The following is a 20,854-nucleotide window of genomic DNA, read 5'->3' on the forward strand; positions in this document are numbered from 1 at the left end:
AAAACAGAAAGTCTGATCATAAATCACATCACTTATGTAACTAATTGTACAAGGCTCTATTTCTGTAATGTAGGTTGTACCTTTGAAAACTCATTTCCAAATCATTTGGTACAGATAAGAATAGAATTTTAAAAACTAAATTTTAAAAAACGTATTCTTTTGGAGTGAAAAAAACTGTCAGAATCGAATTCCCACTATGAAATTTATTATCCAATGCTTTTCATTTTTTTAAAAAGGCTGCAATGATTTTGAAAGTGTCTTCCACCTCTGCAGACAGGAGATGCTACCGTCAAAAACTTTGTGTCTCTGAATTATGAAAACTACACAGATGCTGGAGATGACATCTTTTCACTTAACCTCATTTTGCCCTCTCTGCCAAAATGAATGCACTGTGTTCTATCATTTGAATTGTTTAAAACTTGGTATGAAAGCATACACAGAATTACTTGCTTGGTTAGGCTATATGTAATCTCCAGAAATAGGCCCCAACTTTCCACAAAGTTCTTTTCTACCATTATCTTACTTTGTGAGTTTTTGATGTGGTGTTGCAATTCTCTTGCAGCTACTGTAAGTGTTTGGACATGCATGTTTTCTTAATACTGGTTAATATTTTTAAATACAAATAGTCCTATCCACAGAACCTTGGAAACATATTACTATTTGGCCAAATTTGTTTCCTTGTGCCTAACTAATATTTTCTGAATTCTTTTCTACTGTCAATACATGTCAAATGTTCATGCTCTTCTGAGCTCCAATTTGCTCAGGACTTGAAAATACAGTTCGTTTAAAAAATACTGCATTCTAGAAATCATATTAAAAACAGTATTCGTCTCATTTGCATAGTTTATTCCAACTGCAGATATTCAGTCTCCTTAGTTCAGATTTTACTTGGCATGGGTATAACCGCCTTGATAATATTTAATATCCCACCTTTCCCCAACACACACACATATAGAAAAGAGCAAAACTCTAATAGCACGTTAAAGACTAACAAAATCTGTGGCAGTGTATGAGCTGTCATGAGTCACTGCACATTTCTTCAGACTCAAAAAAGGTCATGCCCTGCCACAAATTTTGTTAGTCAAGGTGCTACCGGACTCTTGCTCTTTTCTATTAGTACTGACAGACTAACACAGCTACCCATCTTGATATACATACATTTATAGTGTTGCGCCTGGTCCCCCTACTTAAACTGGGCTATACAAATGTTACATTTCATAATTACCAAAGGAATAAAATGTTAAAAGTATGCATAGAACAGCAAGAAATTTCCTTTCCTTCCCATCAATGTTGCTGTAGATCAGGGGTGTCAAACATGCAGTCCAGGGGCCGAATTAGGCCCCCAAGCAACTGGCTGTCATCTGCTTCTTTCTCCCTATATCTTGCTTCCTTCTGCATCACAGCTTGCTTTGCAAGGCTTGCTCAATTTCACAGGAGCTACAGAGCAAAACCTCTATTTTCTCCATCAGCTGGGGCCCCTCCCTTGGGGAGGAATAGCTTGCTTTGTCAGGCTCTCTCAATTGCACAGCAGAGCTACTGAGCTAAGCCTCTCTTCCTTCTATTGGCTGAGGCTCCTACCCCCCCCCCCCAGTCCCTGGGGAAGGAAGGAAAGAGCCAGAGCTTCCTTTGCCCAGTTCCCTGGTTCCCATGGGGAAAAAACAAAGAAAGCATCTGTAAGACCAATCAGTGCTAACGTTTTAAGCATGTTTTAAGTTTTTTAAAATATATATTTATGTTTGTCTGTGTTTTTTATAAAAATTTATATATCTGCTACCTAATCTTAAATAGGTACACACGTGGCCCGGCCTGACATGGCTCGACCCAACAAGGTTTCATTTATGTCAGATCCGGCCCTCATAACAAATGTGTTCGACATCCCTGTAAGATTTTCTTGCTCAGTGAACCAAAAATAATTACTCCTGTACCTAACTAGATGTGGACTTATTTAAGGTTATATTATTCGTGTAGCAGATTAAGTTATTTGCACATTGTTTTAAGTTACCTAAGTAAGAACAATATTTAGAAAAAGGTTATTTCCAAAACAAAAATTACCCAAGGGGTCTTTCAAGTAAAGTCCATGTTGCATTCAACAACGATATATTCATAAAACTGAATGGCCACTTCCCACACTATAATTTCTTGTCAACATGAGCTGCATACTATAAGAACTAAGCATTAAAGCTACAGATTGCAATGATTTCCATGTTCACTCAATATATAATAATCATGACCCAATGGGATGCATATATTTGTCATGCAAAGGCCTACTCTAGTACAGTAAGTGTAACCAAAGGATTGCTATGTATGGATTTAAGAGTACTCTGGAAGGCAAGGAAGTGTGTTGGCTTTAAAATGTTTTAAAGCAGACCACCACCAATCAAGAAAACTGTTCTAGCTTTTCTTGAGGTACACTAAGGAGAGTTAAGCTAGATCAGTTTCTGTGGAGAACCCAGGTAAAACAAATAAAATGAAAACACTTTCAGAAGTACTCCAGTGTTCTCTAAGAACAAGTATTTTGATACTACTTTTCTCACTTGTACTAATACAGTAGCTGCTTAGCAGTACAGATGCTGAACTACCTGCAAGTTCAGTTCAGCTCATACTTGTTTGCCAGCAGCAGACACCTGATGTTTTTGGAACTCCGTTCAATAGTTCATCAACCCGTTCATGGGTGTTCAACAGGTTGTTTCACTGTATTCCATCCTACTGGCTTTTAACACATGCATGTTCTCAGCCCAACTGAGGTCTGCTACCTCCCCATCGTTGCATAAATGCTCTGCTAAGCACTCAACTAGATCATTTTCACACAAGTAGACAATTAGATCACTCACAGATCATAGCGATCAGTCACCATTAAATGCTGTGTGTCAATAAAATACTATCTTTCAGTGTTTGAAACCACAGCATCTGTTTAGCATTTTGCACAGAGATCAATAAAATACGGCAATGGCATGCTCAACTATACCAGTCTGAAAATACATTTTTTCCCATTTAAAGAAAAAAGCCATACAAAGATCAGATACACTGCTGCCTGTATAGAATCATAGAGTTGGAAGGGACCCTCCAGGGTCATCTAATCCAACCCCCTGCACAATGCAGGAAACTCACAAACACCTTCCCCTAAATTCACAGGATCCACAATGCTGTCAGATGGCCATCTAGCCTCTGTTTAAAAACCTCCAAGGAAGGAGAGCCCACCACCTCCTGAGGGAGCCTCTTCCACTGTGGAACCACTCTGTCAGGAAGTTCTTCCTAATGTTGAGTCAGAAACTCTTCTGATTTAATTTCAACCCACTGGTACTGGTCCTACCTTCAGGGGCCACAGAAAACAATTCCACACCATCCTCTATATGACAGCCCTTCAAGTACTTGAAGATGGTGATCCTATCACCTCTCAGCCACTTCCTCTCCAGGCTAAACATGCCCAGCATCTTTAACCTTTCCTCACAGGACTTGGGTCTCCAGACCCCTTACCATCTTCGTCGCCCTCCTCTGGACCCCTTCCAGCTTGCCTACAACCTTCTTAAAATGTGGTGCCCAAAACTGAACACAATACTCCAGATTAGGTCTTACAAAGCAGAGTAAAGCAATACCATCACATTACATGATTTGGACACTATACTTCTGTTGATATAGCCCAAAATGGCATTTGCCTTTTTAGCCACCGCATCACACTGTTGACTCATGCTCAGCGTATGATCCACTAAGACCCCTAGATCCTTTTTGCACATACTACTGCTAAGACAAGTCTCCCCCATCCTATAACCATGCACTGTATTTTTCCTACCTAAATGTAGAAGTTTCCATTTATCCCTGTTAAAATTCATTTTATTGGTTTCAGCCCAGTTTTCCAGCCTCTCAAGATCATCCTGTATCCTGTTTTTGTCTTCTACTGTATTTGTAACCTCTCCCAATTTAGTATCATCTGCATTCCCTCTATTCCTTCATCCAAATCATTTATAAATATATTGAACAAAACAGGTCCCAGGACAGATCCTTGAGGCACTCCACTTGTCGCTCCTCTCCCAAGAGAATGAGGAACCATTCACAAGCACACTTTGGGTGTGATCTGTCAACAAGTTATAGATCCACCTAACGGTAACAGGATCCAAACCCATTTTACCAACTTGTCAACAAGGATAGTATGTGGAACCTTATAAAAACCTTACTGAAATCAAGATAAACTATGTCTACAGCAATCCCGTGATCCAGCAAGGTAGTAACTTTCTCAAAAAAGATAAGGTTGGTCTGACATTACTTGTTCTTCAGAAACCCATGCTGGCTCTTAGTAATCACAGCCATCCTTTTTAAATGTTCCAGGACTGACTGATGGTTTGTTCTAAAACGTTTCAAGGTATAAAAATAAAACTTTTCCAGGTATCAAGTTGACAGGTCAGTAGTTACCTGGATTCTCCTTTTCCTTCTTGAAGATGGGGACATTTGCCCACCTTCAATCTTTCCGCACCTTACCTGTTCTCCAAGAATTTTCTAAAATAATGGCCACAGGCTCAGAAATTACATCCGCAAGCTCTTTTACTACCCTTGGATGCAGTTCATCTGGCCCTGAGAACTTGGTTTCATTTAAAGGAACTACTACCCCTATGCTGATCCTAGGCTGGAACTCCATGCCCTCATTATATGTTCTGTTTTTGACATGCTGAGCACTGTTTCCCTCAGAAGAGAAGACTGAGGAAAAGTAGGAACTGCGCACTTCTGCCTTCTGTTCAGCACCCGTTACAATTTCATTTTCCTGCACTTGCAACAGGCCTACCATGTCCTTGCTCTTTGAACATGAGAAAAGAATGTTTTTTGTTTTTAGCATCTTTGGCTAGCCTAAGCTCATATTGAGCTTTAGCCTTCCTAACTCTTTCTCAACAAGCACTGGTGATTTGTTTATAGTCATCTTGCTTTACTATATGAATGCATCATTATAATTTATAACTATGAAACAGGACATTTTGCCCTGTTGTAAAAATGTAAAAAAAAATTAATGTAAAAAAATGAAAAACAACCCCCTCACAAACTACTTGGAATCAGGGAAAAGATAGCATAGCTACTGGAGAAGCAGAAGAGTTGCATACTGTAAGAACCAAAGTACATACGTAGCAAAATGCAAACTGAGGAATGGGAATCAAAGATGTATAGCAGTGTAGGCTGGAATATGCTGCAGTTGGTACACACAGTAGAAAAGAGCAAGAGTCTAATAGTACCTTAAAGACTAACACAATTTGTGGTAGGGTATGAGCTTTCATGAGTCACTGCTCATTTCTTCAAATTCTTTAAATACTCACAAAAGCTCATACCCTGCCACAAATTGTGTTAGTCTTTAAGGTGCTACTAGAATCTTGCTCTTTTGTAACTGCTACAGATAGACTAACATGGCTACCCATCTTGATCTGTGTATACACAATCTAATATGCTCAATCCAATTCACTCGCAAACTGTTGACTTCAAATTCTTTAAAGCAACTGTTAGAAACCATTTGTTCAAACATGTTTTTGTGTTTGATATGGTTCTGCAGGAGGTTTCTTCTCATTTGATTCTCACCTTGTGCGATAACCACCAACTGTGTTTGGGATGTTCTCTCATTCAAAGTAACTCGCTAAATGACTCCAACGTGTGTTTCATTGACAATGAGGGAAAATGTTCCGTGATGATACAGTACCTTTTATGACCATAAATAGGCATGCAAAAAGCATAGTCAGCACTAACTGTGAGATAGCCCTAACAACATTTCTCCCTTAACCAGTTAACCTAAACTGAAAGTTTATGAAGTCTGAAGTAACGTTCAACACAATTAATAGAATTTCTGTTGAGGACATGGCTCGTTATGAGTATGTAAAACTGAAAGTACAACATGCAACAAGTAGGTACTTTTACAGCAATTCAGTCATGTTTCCAGAAACGAAGCAGTGATGTTAGGTTTGCCACCTGATAGTGTACCAGAGGGTGGTGCTATTTACTGGCCAGTCACCACTATGTTTTAGAAATCAATTATATATGTATTATACACACTGAATTAAACTATACAATCTGAAGTCACCATTACATCCTCCTAGAATTAATAGAAGAATCACCGTGGTATCATGCTTAAGAGTTGTTAAGACTGGTACCCAAAAGACCCATTCTGTTCAAATTCCCACTCTGCCATGAAGTTTACGGGTGACTTTAGGCCTGTCTTTATTATGAGATTGCTGAACTACTGGGAGGGCATGATGACAGATATTAAATAAACAAGATAAAATGGGGGTTATAGGCAACTCTGACCTCCTTGTAAAAAATTATTAGCTAGAATTCTAATAATGAGCATCTGCAACTATTCTTCAGACAGGCTCATATAAAGAGGAATAAAATTATATCAAAAGGATTCACTATGGAGGTTACTTTTATTTATTTCTTTAAAATAAACTACTAATGATAATGTGTTAATGATACTGCAAAAACTACTTAAAATGCTATTCTTGGTGTTGAATTGTTACAGTTGAGTCAGAGCACACCAATTATATAGGAAACATGAGACAGATGCCAAAAATGAAAGCACATGCTGAGTTTCCATCTGTAACATGTCAGTCCAACTTACCATGGTTTGACACCATTATGATGAACATTTTTATGCACTCCATAATCTGCGATGGTCATGGAAATGTGAAGATAGATGTGCCACATATTGTGCTACATATCACCAAAAAAAAAGTTGTGCTACATATTACTATAGAAGGGAAACTGCTTTGGGCTGCCACACCTGGCAGCAGCCCATTCGTCTCATAACGTGCACTTCCTTTTTCAGACTCTTTCCAAACACAGTGAATTTGCATACCAACAGCATGTACCTGTGAAATACAGTCCACCTTTCCCTCTTTGGCAAGCTACAGATACTCTGTAAGGAAGCAATCATGAAAATGTTCTGTGAAAGCCTTGTGAAAGCATATGAAAAGAAATCTGGGACCAAGCTCAAAGTAACCAGCTCTAAATCTCTGCAGCAGCATCCCAGACTCTTCATATTATATTATGGTTTGAATCTACCAGTAATTTCTGCAGACAGAAAGGATCACCATCCAACAAACACAACTTTCTCCCCTCCCCTCTCCTGTTGCAGCCCAAATTCTCCTTAAAGTGGGGGGGGGGTGGTCAGAGGTTTGCCACAGCAAAAGGTAACTGGCAAAAATTGCCCCTCCTTGTATTTGGAAATTCTCTGAAAGGTCCAACCAGGTGTTTTGCACAACTGAACTGTACAAGTTAAATGCAGTTTTTCAGTTCTTAAATAAAGTACCCATTCTTGGGTAAGACATTTGCTTCAAATTTTCTATTTTATTTACCTCATAGTAAGACTAATTTAAGTTTAATTGGCAAACACAATACCATTTTGTATAAAGCTATCACACTGGATGCTGATTAAAAAACACGCAAAGCTCATGGGAAATTAAAGGAAATTAAGAACATATTGCTCTCCTTTGCACATGTAAATGAGATAAAGTTAAAAATTTCACACAGATCTGCTCAAAACAAAATCTGCTGAGAATACACACACCTTTTAACTGTACAAAAAAGGCACCCGTAGACTTGCAGACAACAAAACTTAAAATAGTGAACTAGTTATTTTATAAAATCACTTTAGCCCCATGCTTGAATTGGCTTAAAGAGCACAAACAGAGAAGTAAGCCAGCATTTTAAAAATTTCAACCTATTTATAAGCCTTGCTAATATCTGGATCAAATGACAGGAGCAACTATTTTTGCAGACACTGTAAAGGTTTCTCACTAAAGTTAAGAGTTTTCCTTCATTATCAGATATGAAAAACCATACTATACAGTGCTACTGTCTTGGTGATGTTGCCTTCCATGAACTAAAATCATATACACTAACTGCCTTAACTAATCCTTGAAAGAACTGGAAGTTAGTAAGGTAATCCTGACTAGGTGTTAGAGGCCACAGCTAAGTGGCTCAAGCAGAACAAGTTGAAACTCAATTCACTGAAAGCGGTGTTCCTGTGTCTGAACCAGGGCTGTGCTGGTTTGGGAATCAGACTCCAGACCTCTACAAGGAGTCTCAGGATGATCCTGGATGACTCACTTTCCATGGAGGCACAGGTCAGCGCAGTTGCCAGGTCTGCCTTTTATCATCTACAGACTGGTTCCTTACCTCTCTGCCCAGGATCTCGCCACAGTGATCCATCCAATGGTCACTTCCAGGCTAGATTACTGTAACTCACACTATGCAAGCTTGCCCTTGAACCTGACCCGGAAACTCCAACTGGAACAAAATGCAGCAGCATATCTGCTGACTACAATGCCTATGTGGGCACAGCTAGTTGCTCAGCTAGTTGCACTGACTACCAATTAAATACTGGCTCCACTTCAAGTTGGTGGTATTAACCTATAAAGCTCTACGTGATCTGGGACCAACATATCTAAAGGACTGCCACTCCCTATATACCCTCTGGAGAGCTTTGTGCTCTGCTGAGGAACATCTTCTGGCTATCCCTGGCCCAAAGGATGTCCACTTACCCTCAACCAGTTGGATACATGCCCCCACCAGAGATCAGGGCCCTGTGGAGCTGTTCCACCGGCTTGCAAAATGGAGCTGTTCCACCAAGCTTTTGGCTGAGGCAGTGGACAAATATACATCTGGCCTCCCTGCCAACATTGCCCATCCATTTGCCCATATGGAGCACTGACAATAAGTAATTTCATTTGACTCCATTCATCTGTCCAGTTTATGGGCTTATATTTTGGCTGTATTTATACCCCACCATCTTTTACTTGTTTTCAAATTGTATAATTGTTTTAATGTTCTGACTGGTTTTTAAATATTTGTGTTGTTACTTGCCCTGAGCCTGCTTGCAGGGATGGTGGAATAGAAATCCAAAATAATAAATAATCATTCTTGTGGCAGGAATTTTAAAATATCCCATTAAACAATGGTTAAAGGACACACATAAATCTTGTCAAATTTTTTGTCAAAAATATTACAGTAACCCAGCAAAATGGGTTTGATAATAGTAGTGGTATTATATTATTCCAAAACAAGTTTAAGTATGCACTGTGATTTAAATACAATCAATCAGTCATAGAATCATAGAGTTGGAAGGGACCCTCCAGGGTCATCTAATCCAACCCCCTGCAGGAAACTCACAAACACCTCCCTCTACATTCACAGGATCTTCATTGCTGTCAGATGGCCATCCAGCCTCTGTTTAAAAACCTCCAAGGAAAGAGAGCCCACCACCTCCCGAGGAAGCCTGTTCCACTGAAGAATCACTCTAACGGTCACAAAGTTCTTCCTAATGTTGAGCAGGAAACTCTTTTGATTTAATTTCAACCCACTGGTTCTGGTCCTATCTTCTGGGGCCACAGAAAACAATTCAACACCATCTTCTATATGACAATACCTGAAGATGATGATCATATCACCTCTCAGCCACCTCCTTTCCAGGCTAAACATCCCCAGCTCCTTCAACCTTTCCTCATAGTACTTGGTCTCCAGACCCCTCACCATCTTCGTCGCCCTCCTTTGGACCCGTTCCAGCTTGTCTATATCCTTCTTAAAATGTGGTGCCCAATACTGAACACAGTATTCTAGGTGAGGTCTTACCAGAGCAGAGCAAAGCGATACCATCACATCACATGATCTGGACAGTATACTTCTGTTGATACAGCCCAAAATGGCATTTGCCTTTTTAGCCACTGCATCACACTGTTGACTCACGTCCAGCGTATGATCCACTAAGACCCCTAGATCCTTTTCGCACATACTACTGCTAAGACAAGTCTCCCCCATCCTATAACCATGCATTGGATTTTTCCTACCTAAATGCAGAACTTTACATTTATCCCAGTTAAAATCCATTTTATTGATTTTAGCCGTTTTCCAGCCTGTCAAGGTCATCCCGTATCCTGTTTCTGTCTTCTACTGTATTTGCAACCCTGCCCAATTTAGTATCATCGGCAAATTTAATAAGCATTCCCTCTATTCCTTCATCCAAATCGTTTATAAAAATGTTGAACAAAACAGTCTGACTGGAGATTACAAGTATGACAGCTGTCTCCCAAAATATTTAACTTATGATGATGCAATGAGTTCTCCCAACTACAAGGCCCTTACTTGTTTGCCCCTGATGCAGGGATTGTCATGTTAGAGAATTCATTCAAAGCCACCTCTGGAGGCTCACTTACCTTGCCTTCCTTGTCAGGGTTATATCATTCTAGATCACAAGCTACAAAACACATCTTGGCCAATGTTATCAAATCCCACAGGGATCTCCATGCTCTTATATCAAGAGCATCTATTCACAAAACAGTCTTTCCCGAAATCTCAGTTGGGTGGTCTCAAAGGTCTAAAACCCTTCCCTGTTCGTTAGAGGTGGAACAGAATGTTCATAAGGGTGATATGAGGCCACTGTAAGCCAATCCCAGACTGGCCAGAAATTACTACCATTTTTCTGGGGAAAGGTCCCCAAGGTCACCACCCCTAGGCTTTGTATAGACTTGTAGACTGAAAATTCCACACACAGAGACAGGCAGATATATAGTGATATAGCCGGGAGTAGGAAACAGGATATTTGGGAAGGTTTGGGATGCCTGATTAAGTGGTGTATCCATACGCATCTACAAATGCCACTTTCTTCTTCCATTAAAGTGCCAAAGATTCTGCCAACAGAACTTGTCTTGTTAAGAAGTGCAAGTGGTATGTTAGAAAATAAGACAAGTCTGCTGAATAAGACCAGTGATCCATCTAGTTCAGTACACTGTTTCACACAAAGGCCAAACAGTTGCAGGAGGGGTTGGGGCACAAACAGGCATAAAGGTCAAGGCCCTCCTCTACTGCTGCCTCCCAGCACTGGTGTTCAGAGGTTTGCTGCCTGTGTAAGACAGAGACTCCCTTCAATCACCATACCTAGTAGGCACTGATGGCTCTCTTCTCCATGAAACTAACCATCTCTCAAAATTATTTATGTTCATGGCCATCATTATCTCCAGTGGCAGTGAATTACACAACATTCTATTTAATCTAATACACGTATGGTGTGCAGTAGTATGCTTGGAACTATTTATCCTGAAATATTTTAAATGTGCAGGTTAAAGCTGAGCTGCAAAAACATGAGGTTGATTTTTCCAAATGACAAAAGGGATATGCAAAATATAATAGAACCTTAGATAAGAAGAAGCACAAGATCAAAAGTTGGATCCAATGTTTCTCTGTTATTTTTTGGTGATTCTCACCTTCCATTATACGTCCCCACATCATGCCCAGAATTGTCCGTGGTCCCCTGAATCAAAGTAACTGCTGTTGGGTGGCTGCTATGGACTGTAGTGGGAAGGTGGAAACATTCCATTCCACAAGAAGTGGGAAAGTTTCATTGTGTACGTGGATACAAATCTCAAATTTATTAGGCCACAGGGAACATGTATGAACAATAAAAAAATGCTTATTCAAGTAGATTAAGATTCAAAACCTGACTGGCTTGCTTTTTGGGGGTGTGGGGTAGGGTTAAAATTTTCAGCAGGAAAAAGTTTTATACATTAGAAGAAGCATGGAGCAGATAGATGTTTCTTATTTTCCAGCAATAAAGATACATTTAAAAACACGCTTCAGGGAAATTTTATTTATTTTCTTACTGCATTCCAGAGGTAGACAGCCTGCTACCCAGTTTGCAGTTCTCTACTGTGTGCCTAAATTTATATGCAAAAAAATCATTAACAACAGTGCTGAGTTAGAGGACATTAAAAATACTGAATAGATGCTTTTGTATTCTTTGCTATCTAAATGTGTTAGTACTGACACGTTTACAGAAAAGAACCTTTGAAATCAGAGTGTGAAATCGCTAAAGTTGCTTTGAATCTAATTTGCAAAACATAATACTATCAATGCAGTAGTCTTATTAAGCGCACAGAGCTTATCAGCACTCAACAACCTTTGCAGTATTAAGCATTAGCAGCAATTTAATGCACAATGAGAAAAGTTTGCATACCTCATTACTATGCCTAATTGGGCATAGCACATTATTATATATTTTGTGCATTATACATATCAAGCTACTTAGATACTTGACTAAGTGCAACAAAACCAATATAACAAATATTACAGCTAGGTATTAGATCACAAAATTTACTCAGGACTATGGATAGCACAGATGAATATTTACTGGTATCTCAAGATATGTGCAATGAGCATCATTATATTTTGTGATAAAAAAATACAGCCCAAAACATTTTCAATTTTTCTCTTGCTATCAGCACACAAGAGAGAAAACAGAAAGTTTTAAATCCACTTGAACCAGGCTTCTGAGACTGATGGACATATAGAAAGAGTTGTTTACAATTCATCTCAACCTTACTACAGTGCACATGTGGTTTCTAGGACCCGGAGGTTGCAGCTGGTGCAGAACGCGGCAGCCAGGCTGCTGCTGGGACTCCCGAAATGGGAGCACATACGGCTGGGGCTGCGTGGACTGCACTGGCTGCCAATTACATACCGGGTCCAGTACAAAGTGTTGGTCATTACCTTTAAAGCCTTGTATGGCCGAGGACCAGCCTACCTGAGGGACCGTCTCTCCCCATATGAACCCCAGAGAGCACTGAGGTCATCCGGAAAAAATAAAATGACTATCCCTGGGCTGAAAGAGATCAAGCTTCAGAATACCCGAGCACGGGCCTTTTCAATCGCGGCCCCTGCCCTATGGAATCAGCTTCCTGAGGAGGTGCGGGCCCTGCGGAACCTTGATCAGTTCCGCAGGGCCTGCAAGACTGCCCTCTTTAAACGAGCATATATCGACTGCTGAATTGTTGTTAATTAAGGACCCGCCAATATGGTCCTGTTCCAAGGACCTATGTCATCATGGAACTATTCAAACTGGCAGAAACTAGCATCAGAACGCCACCATCGCTGCCAGATCAATTCAAATTATGAATTTTAAATATATTAACTGGTTTTTAAATGATGTTTAAGTTTCCATTGTTAAATTTAAAGTTTTTACATTTATTACTGTATATGTATGAAATGTTGTTAGCCGCCCTGAGCCTGCCTAGGCGGGGAGGGCGGGATACAAATAAAATTTTACTTACTTACTTACTAGTCACGGTGTCACAGTAGTTTCTAGGTAGCTAGTTAAAAATGCAAAGGAAGCATAGTCATTAAATTCCACAGAAATCAGTGGGACTCAGCACTAAGTAAATATTCATAGGACTGGGCAGTCTGAACATTCTGGAAACTGAAATGGCCTCATGGGCCCCTACAGCTGATTGCAGTCAGTTAGTGATGCTTGGGGACTACACTCCAGTCACAGTCCTCCCGGCCAGCACCTGAGAAAATACAAGATCACCCTGTGCTAAGTGAATTGAACTGAAAGCATTTGACTCACACTTGACAGTAGTGTGTTCTCTAATTGTCTTTTTACTAGGAGCAGGCCCTATTTTGTAGAAACTGTCACAGTATAATTCTGTCTCTCTTTTTTCCTTCTGGGGATCCCTTGCGTTAATGGGAGTTATCAGTCTTCAGACACTTCTTCCCAAGTGTCTAAAACAGTGATCCTCAACATAGCACCTCTTAATGTGTTTCCTGGTACCTACCCTACTTGCTACCTCATTTCCTTATCCCAAACTGCTTTCTTATCCCCTTTTTAGGTCCCCTTCTTGTTTCCTTCACCCTATTCACACTTCCTGTTTCCTATGAGTTTTCACATTCCTTTGCTCACCTTTCTATACCCTTCCCTCTCCCATGAGACTGTCCTTCATTCCTATCTCACCTTGCTTCACCAGCTGCTTTTCAAATCATTCTACAAGCAACAGAAGGATGGACATATTTCAGTGGTGGTAACGGAACTGGCAGGATAGGGAGCAAAAAATACACCAGACTCAAGCAGCCTCCTGTGAAGTCTGGCACCAGCACTCTTAAAGCGTAACAGGCACCTAATAGACTGGCTCCACTTGTTATCATCAGGGGCATGCATTTGACAGAAACTACTTCACCACAGCAGCAGTTGTGTGTGCTAAGCATGGCCCTATTTTCTCACTGGTGAAATGTTGGAGGGCTTGCGTTCAGTATGGTAAAGTATGCCAGAATGGAAATATATAAAATTGTCCAAAATTATATACATCTATAAGCTAATCTCTGCCTCCACCTACACATCCACAGACTAGTATCAAAAGACAACTCCATACCTGTTCTCACATTACAAAATCTAAAAATTTTGATGCCTAGATCATAAATAAGGAGCCATTTGTAGTGAGTTAGGCCACTGACCCCCTTCTTCTGACTGGCATCAGTTTCCTAAATGACTCAGGCAGGTGTTTCTTCTTGCCTTGTCCTTGGTGACCCTGTAACCAGAGACTGAAAAACAGACCTTTTGCATTCAAAACCTATGCTTACTGAGCTATGGCATCTGTCTGTAGCATCCCTCTTCCCCCTGCCAATGAAACATCAAATTGATGTGACTAGAGATAAAGCTCTAAACCAAATGGGGAAATTAAAAACTAACAAGTCTCCAGGTCCACAAAGCATACACCCAAGAGTTCTTAGGAACTCAGATGTGGGATAGTTGATCTACTAATCCATATATGTAACCTATCATTAAATTCAACTGGTATGCCGAAAGACTGGAGAGCAACAAATGTTACACCAGTTTTTCCAAAAGGGATCCAGAGTGGAACCAGGAAATTACAGGCCAGTCAGCCCAAAGTCTGTCCCAAGGAGATTAGTACAAACTGTTATCAATAGAATTGCTAGGCACATAGAAGGACAAAGCCTGCTGAGGGAAAATCAGAAAGCCTTCTGCAAAGAGAAGTCCTGCCTCAACAACCTTTTGGAGTCCTCTGAAAAAGTAAACAAGCAGGTAGACAATAATACCCCAGTAGACATTATATACCTGGACTTCAAAAGGCATCTGAAAAGGTACCTCACCAAAAGACTCCTCAGTTAAACTAAGCAGTCATGAGATAAGAGGGCAGGTTGCCTTTTGGATTAAAAACTGGTTACATGACAGGAAGCAAAGAGTAGGAATAAATTTATAGTTCTCACAAAGGAGAGTACTAAGCAGTGGGGACCCACAAGGATCAGTCTTTGGGCCAGTACCATTTAATTTATTCATAAATGATCTGAAAGTAGGGCTGAGTAGTGTAGTGGCCAAGGCTGACTGTGAAGAGTTCCAAGAGGACCTTCACAAACTTGGTGAGTGGGTAACAATGTGGCAAATGACAAAAAAAATTCCAACTTCCAGTATAGGCTACCGAAGTCTGAATTTGATGAGACTGAAAGGGGAAAAGATCTTGGGGTCATAGTAGATACCTTAAAGAAAGTGTCAACCCAGTGTGCTGCTGCAGTGATATCAGGCAAACACTATGTTAGGGATTATTAGGAAAAGGACTGAGAATTAAATGGTCAATATTGTAATGCCTCTGCAGAGATTGATGGTACAGCCTTATCTGGAATTCTCTTAACCCCAGAGCCAGGATGCAACATCAGGGGAAAGTCTCTGTCTCTATCCACTGTTGTTGGCTGTCCAGAGGAACTGTTTGGCCACTGTGTGAGATAGGATACTGGACTAGATGGACTACTGGTCTGATACACCAGGGCTCTCCTTGAGACCCAGTTTGATGCAGTGGCTAAATGCACAGACTCTTATCTTGGAGAACTGGATTTGATTCACCCACTTCTCCACCTGCTGGAATGACCTTCAGTCAGTCATAACTTCCTCAGCTGTTCTGCTCAAGAGCAGTTCTTGAAGGACTTCCGGGGGAGGAAAATGTCAAGCTGAGCTGCTTCCCACAATGGGAGCAGGCTGGAACTTCTGTTCTGGGTAGTGGAAGGCAAATTAATGCCTACTGTTTACTTTTCTCAGTTAGAGATTAGTCCAAGATATGCACAGGAAACTTTGAGATTTACCTTGACTAAAAGGGAGTTCCGGGGGGGGGGGGCTCCTTTGAGAGGTCTTCGGAGAAGAGTTGCATTTTCATCATCTGCAGAAGTTCTCAGAGTCATTTATTTGACATAAGCTTGACAGAATCCTAACCTTCTTGGACTTTGTTAAACATCTAAAGCTATGCAAGAACGGTGTGACTCTGGATAACCGGTAGAGAAGGTACAGATGATTATCTTTCATTCCGCGATTATTTGCAGTTAAACAGAATAAACTCAAAAGGTGGGAAATGGAAATCTAGTAAGCTTGGAAGAAGGGAGGAAGAGGTGAAATTTGGACTTTGTAAATTTAAAGGACAGTGCTAAAAAGTGGAAAGGAATTTATTGTTTGGTCTACTTGCGGTTTTGAAAAAAGAGCGCCATTGTCACAGACCTGCAGCATATGCAATCAACACAGGAAGTACGTCAAGCATCGTGAGATCTCCTTACCAGTGGAAACGGGATTTGGTGGCAAGTAAAGCAGGAAGCAGAGGAAGAAAAGCCTACTCTAGGATTATAACTCCATCAAGAAACATTGGCAGCCATTGCTTGGAGGTTAAAATTAAAATAATGTTTTAAAAGTATCTGGGACATTAAAAATTGTTGGAATTGATTGAGATAAGAAGAGGATAAATATTATTGGACATATTGTTTGTAATGGACTTTAGAAACCTTTAAAAGAAAAATGGAAAAAAGTTGCAGAGAGCAGTAAAAAGTCGCGATCGCCATTTTGAAGGATTTAAAAACTTTAAAAAATAATATTTTGGTCTGGGAAGCTCTGAGGACGGCGAAATTAGGCTTGTTGTAAAAAGCAAGCTCTAATCTTTTGAACTGGATAGTTAAAGTTAAAGTTGGTGAGATCAAAATTTTCGGTGTTTTTAAATGTCAGAACACAAGCAAGGCCGTACAAGGGCCACTTCACTGGAGAAAATGCAGGACCAATTAGAGGCAATGGAGGCTAGAATGATGAAAGGCATGAAAGAGATTATAACTGCATCAAAAAAAGAAATTATAGAAGAAATTAAAAAAAATATGGAAGATCTCAGGAAGGAGACAGAGGAAACATCTAAAAAAGTGCAGGAGGTAGAAGAGGGAATGAAAATACATGACTCCACCTTGTTGAAAATACAAGAAAAAGTGACAATCCATGACTGCAAATTGATGGAGACTCAGATGCGTCTGAGAGGAGTACCTGAAAAGGAAGATGGTGACTTGAAAGAGTATATAATAAAAATAATTGCAGAATTTTTAGAGGAAGATCCTGAAGAGACTAAAAATATGCATGACTATATGTATAGAGTGAACTCACTCTATGCCAGGGGTCCTCAACCTACGGCCCGCGGGCCAGATGCGGCCCGCTGAGGACGTTTATGCGGCCCGCCGGGTTATGGCAAAATCAGACTGGAAGTGACGTTCGACCTAAACTTGCGTTAGCAACGCACACTTCCGGCACTGGGCTGAGGTGGCGGAGACAGAGTGTGAGGTGATACCGAGGTGAGGTGAGTTCCCAGGCCAAGGTGTGTGGTGTGGGGAAGGGAGAGAGATGCAGAAGACGGAGAACTGATGGCCCGCGGCCTTGTACAGTAACGGCAGTCTGGCCCTCCAACAGTCTGAGGGACAGTGAACTGGCCCCCTATTTAAAAAGGTTGAGGACCCCTGCTCTATGCCAAGAAAAATAATCTACCAAGAGATGTTGTTATAAGATACATGACAAAAGAAATGGTGGGAAAGATCATGAGTAAAAACTTTGAAAAGACATTGATAGTGGGAGGCAGCAGAATAAGAATCATGAAGGAGTTGCCAAGGCAAGTGATAAATGATAGAAGAATATATAAAAAACTGACAGAAAAACTACGGGACAATGAAATGAGGTTTAGGTGGATAATACCTGAAGGTTTGAGCTTTGAACTTCAGGGGAAAAGAATCACAATCACAAATGCACAGGAACTGCATAGTTTTTATGAAGAAAATAAAGAATTTGCACCATGATGGATTACAAATTATTGTCTTGGAATGTAAATGGACTAAATTCACCACAAAAAAGAAGGGCAACATTTCATTGGATTAAAAAACAAAATTGTAATATAGTTTGTTTACAAGAAGTGCATATTAAACAAAAAGATTACAAATTTTTATGGAATAAACAATTGGGGTTAGAATTTTTTTCACTGGCTGAACAGAAGAAAAGGTGAGTAATTTTTTATATCAAACAAGAACTGGAACCAAAATTAGTGTTCAAAGACAAAGTTGGAAGATTTGTAGCAGTAGAAATAATATTAAATGCAAAGAAAACGTTGTTATTGGGATTGTATGCGCCTAATGGTGCAAAGGATTTTTTTTAAAGACATTACGCAACAACTTGATGAACTGACATATGACCAAGTTTTGATAATGGGAGATTTTAATGGAACAAGTAAGAACTCTTTGGATAGATTGGGGGGGGGGGTGTGGAAATGATAACAAAGAAGGAAAATTGTCAAAGTCCTTTTTTGAACTGGTCAAACAAGAAAATTTGGAGGATATATGGAGGAAATTTAACCCTGAGGTGCGGGGGTTATACCTTTTTTTCAGCAAGACAAAACTTTTTCCAGAATTAACATGTTGTGTGGCACTAAAGATTTAGGTCTTATACCAAGGAAAACAGAGATTTTACCCAAAATTGGGGCTGATCACAACCCAATAATGTGGATTACAAAATTGTCTAAGAAGTTGAGAAGATGAAGATTGAATGAAGATTTACTACAGAATAAAGAAATAGTGGCATACCTAGAAAATGAAACTAAAGCTTTCTTTCAAGTGACTGATAAAGAGGATATAGAATTTCAGACGGTTTGGGATGCCTATAAAGCAGTAATGAGAGGATTATTGATTACCTTGAATAATAAAGATAAGAGAGAAAAAGAAAAACAGCTGTTGGACATTCAGAATGAAATTTTAAAAAGGGGGAGTTGAGGAACAGGCCTGGGAAAAAGAAAATTATAAGGGAAATTACAATATTACAAACGCAAATGAGACATTTGTTAAATAAAGAATTGGAATGGAATTTGAAAAGACTGCAGCAGAAATCTTTTGAGGGAGCAAATAAACCTGGAAAGTATTTGGCTTGGCAGCTGAAGAAAAAAAGAGAAAATAAAATTATTAATAAAATTGTGGTAGATGGAAGAAAGGTGGTTAGTCAGGAGGGAATAAAAAGAGAATTTTTTAAGTATTACGCCAAGTTGTTTAAAGGTGTTAAAATACAGAAAGAAAAGATGGATGAGTATTTACAAAAGATAAAAATAGAACCCTTAACAGAAAACATGCAAAAGGTTTTAAATGATCCAACTGAAAAAATTGAAATTGAGGCTGCAATTAATGCAATGAAAAATGAAAAGGCACCTGGGCCGGATGGATATACAGCTAAATATTTTAAAACCTTTAAAGATGAGTTAACACTGAAATTGCAGAAGTTGATGAACATGGTAAGAGTAAAAGGGAAAATACCAAACACATGGAAGGAAGCTGTCATTTTGTTGATACCAAAGGAAGATAAGAGATGTCACGAATGTAAAAAATTATAGACCAATTTCGTTATTAAATAATGACTATAAAATATATACAAGAATCTTGGCAGAATGGCTTAAACAATATTTGATAAATTTTATAAAGGAGGATCAAGCAGGGTTTCTTCCCAAAAGGCAAATAAGAGACAATATTAGAACTGTTGTAAATATTGTAGAATATTATGAAAGACATCCAGAAAAGGAAGTAGCATTATTCTTTGCGGATGCAGAGAAAGCATTTGACAATTAAACTGGGACTTTATGTTTGCAGTAATGGAGAAGATGGAGTTGGGAGAAAGCTTTATTAGAATGATAAAAGCAATATACACTGAACAACGTGCAAGGCTATGCATAAACGCAGATCTTACAGAAGATATGATAATTAGTAAAGGCACAAGACAAGGTTGTTCGCTTTCCCCATTGTTGTTTATAATGACTCTTGAAATATTACTGATGCAGATTAAAGAAGACAAAGAAATAGAAGGATTAAAAATAAAAGGATTTATTTACAAATATAGAGCATTTGCAGATGATATAATGTTTATAAATGAAAACCCCATACAAGTTACACCCTTGTTGTTAGCTAAAATACAAGAATATGGGGAGTTGGCAGGACTTTGTATTAATAAAGAAAAATCAAAATTTCTATGCAAAAATATGCAATTAAATAAGAAACAAGAATTACAGAGATTAACGGGCTGTGAAGTTACCTCCAAGGTAAAATATTTGGGTGTTGAGATAACAATGAAGAATATTGATCTACTCAAAAAACAATTCTGAGAAGCTATGGCGTAAAATGGATGAAGATATATTAAAATGGAACAAACTTAATTTGTCATTGCTGGGTAGAATTGCTGCAATTAAAATGAATATCCTACCAAGAATAATGTATTTGTTTCAAACTCTTCCCATTGTGAAAGAAAGTAAACAATTTGATAAATGGCAAAGGAAAATTTCAGAATTTGTGTGGGCTGGGAAGAAACCAAGGATTAAAATGAAAGTTCTGACAGATGCAAAAGAGAGAGGTGGATTTCAACTACCGAATTTAAAATTATATCAGGAAGGAGTTTGTTTAGTGTGGATAAAATAATGGATAACGCTGTTAAACAAAAAGCTCTTAGTGTTGGAAGGTCACGGAAATAAATTTGGCTGGCACGCGTATTTGTATTATGGAAAAAAGAAGATGGATGTTTTTTTCTCTCACCATTATGTAAGAAATAACTTGTTAAATACATGGATGAAGTACAAGAAATATGGGGATGAGAGAAAATCGTTATGGATAGTGCCGGCTTAAGTAATAAAAATAACAGCTGAAATAGGTGAAGAAAGGTGGTTGTCATATAATCAATTATTAAAAATACAAAGTGGCAAAGTAGAATTGAAAACTGTTGAAGAGTTGAACAATAAATATGATTGGTTCCAAA

At 39.2% G+C, this 20,854-nt stretch overlaps 1 protein-coding gene across 2 annotated transcripts in view; it reads right to left on the reverse strand.

Moving 5' to 3' along the window:
* Positions 1-20,854, reverse strand: part of HBS1L (HBS1 like translational GTPase) — a 92,085-nt gene that overhangs the window by 44,248 nt on the left and 26,983 nt on the right. The gene's annotated exons all lie outside the window — the stretch shown is intronic.

The sequence above is a fragment of the Heteronotia binoei genome, chromosome 1, assembly GCF_032191835.1.
Source record: "Heteronotia binoei isolate CCM8104 ecotype False Entrance Well chromosome 1, APGP_CSIRO_Hbin_v1, whole genome shotgun sequence".
Lineage (NCBI taxonomy): Eukaryota > Metazoa > Chordata > Lepidosauria > Squamata > Gekkonidae > Heteronotia > Heteronotia binoei.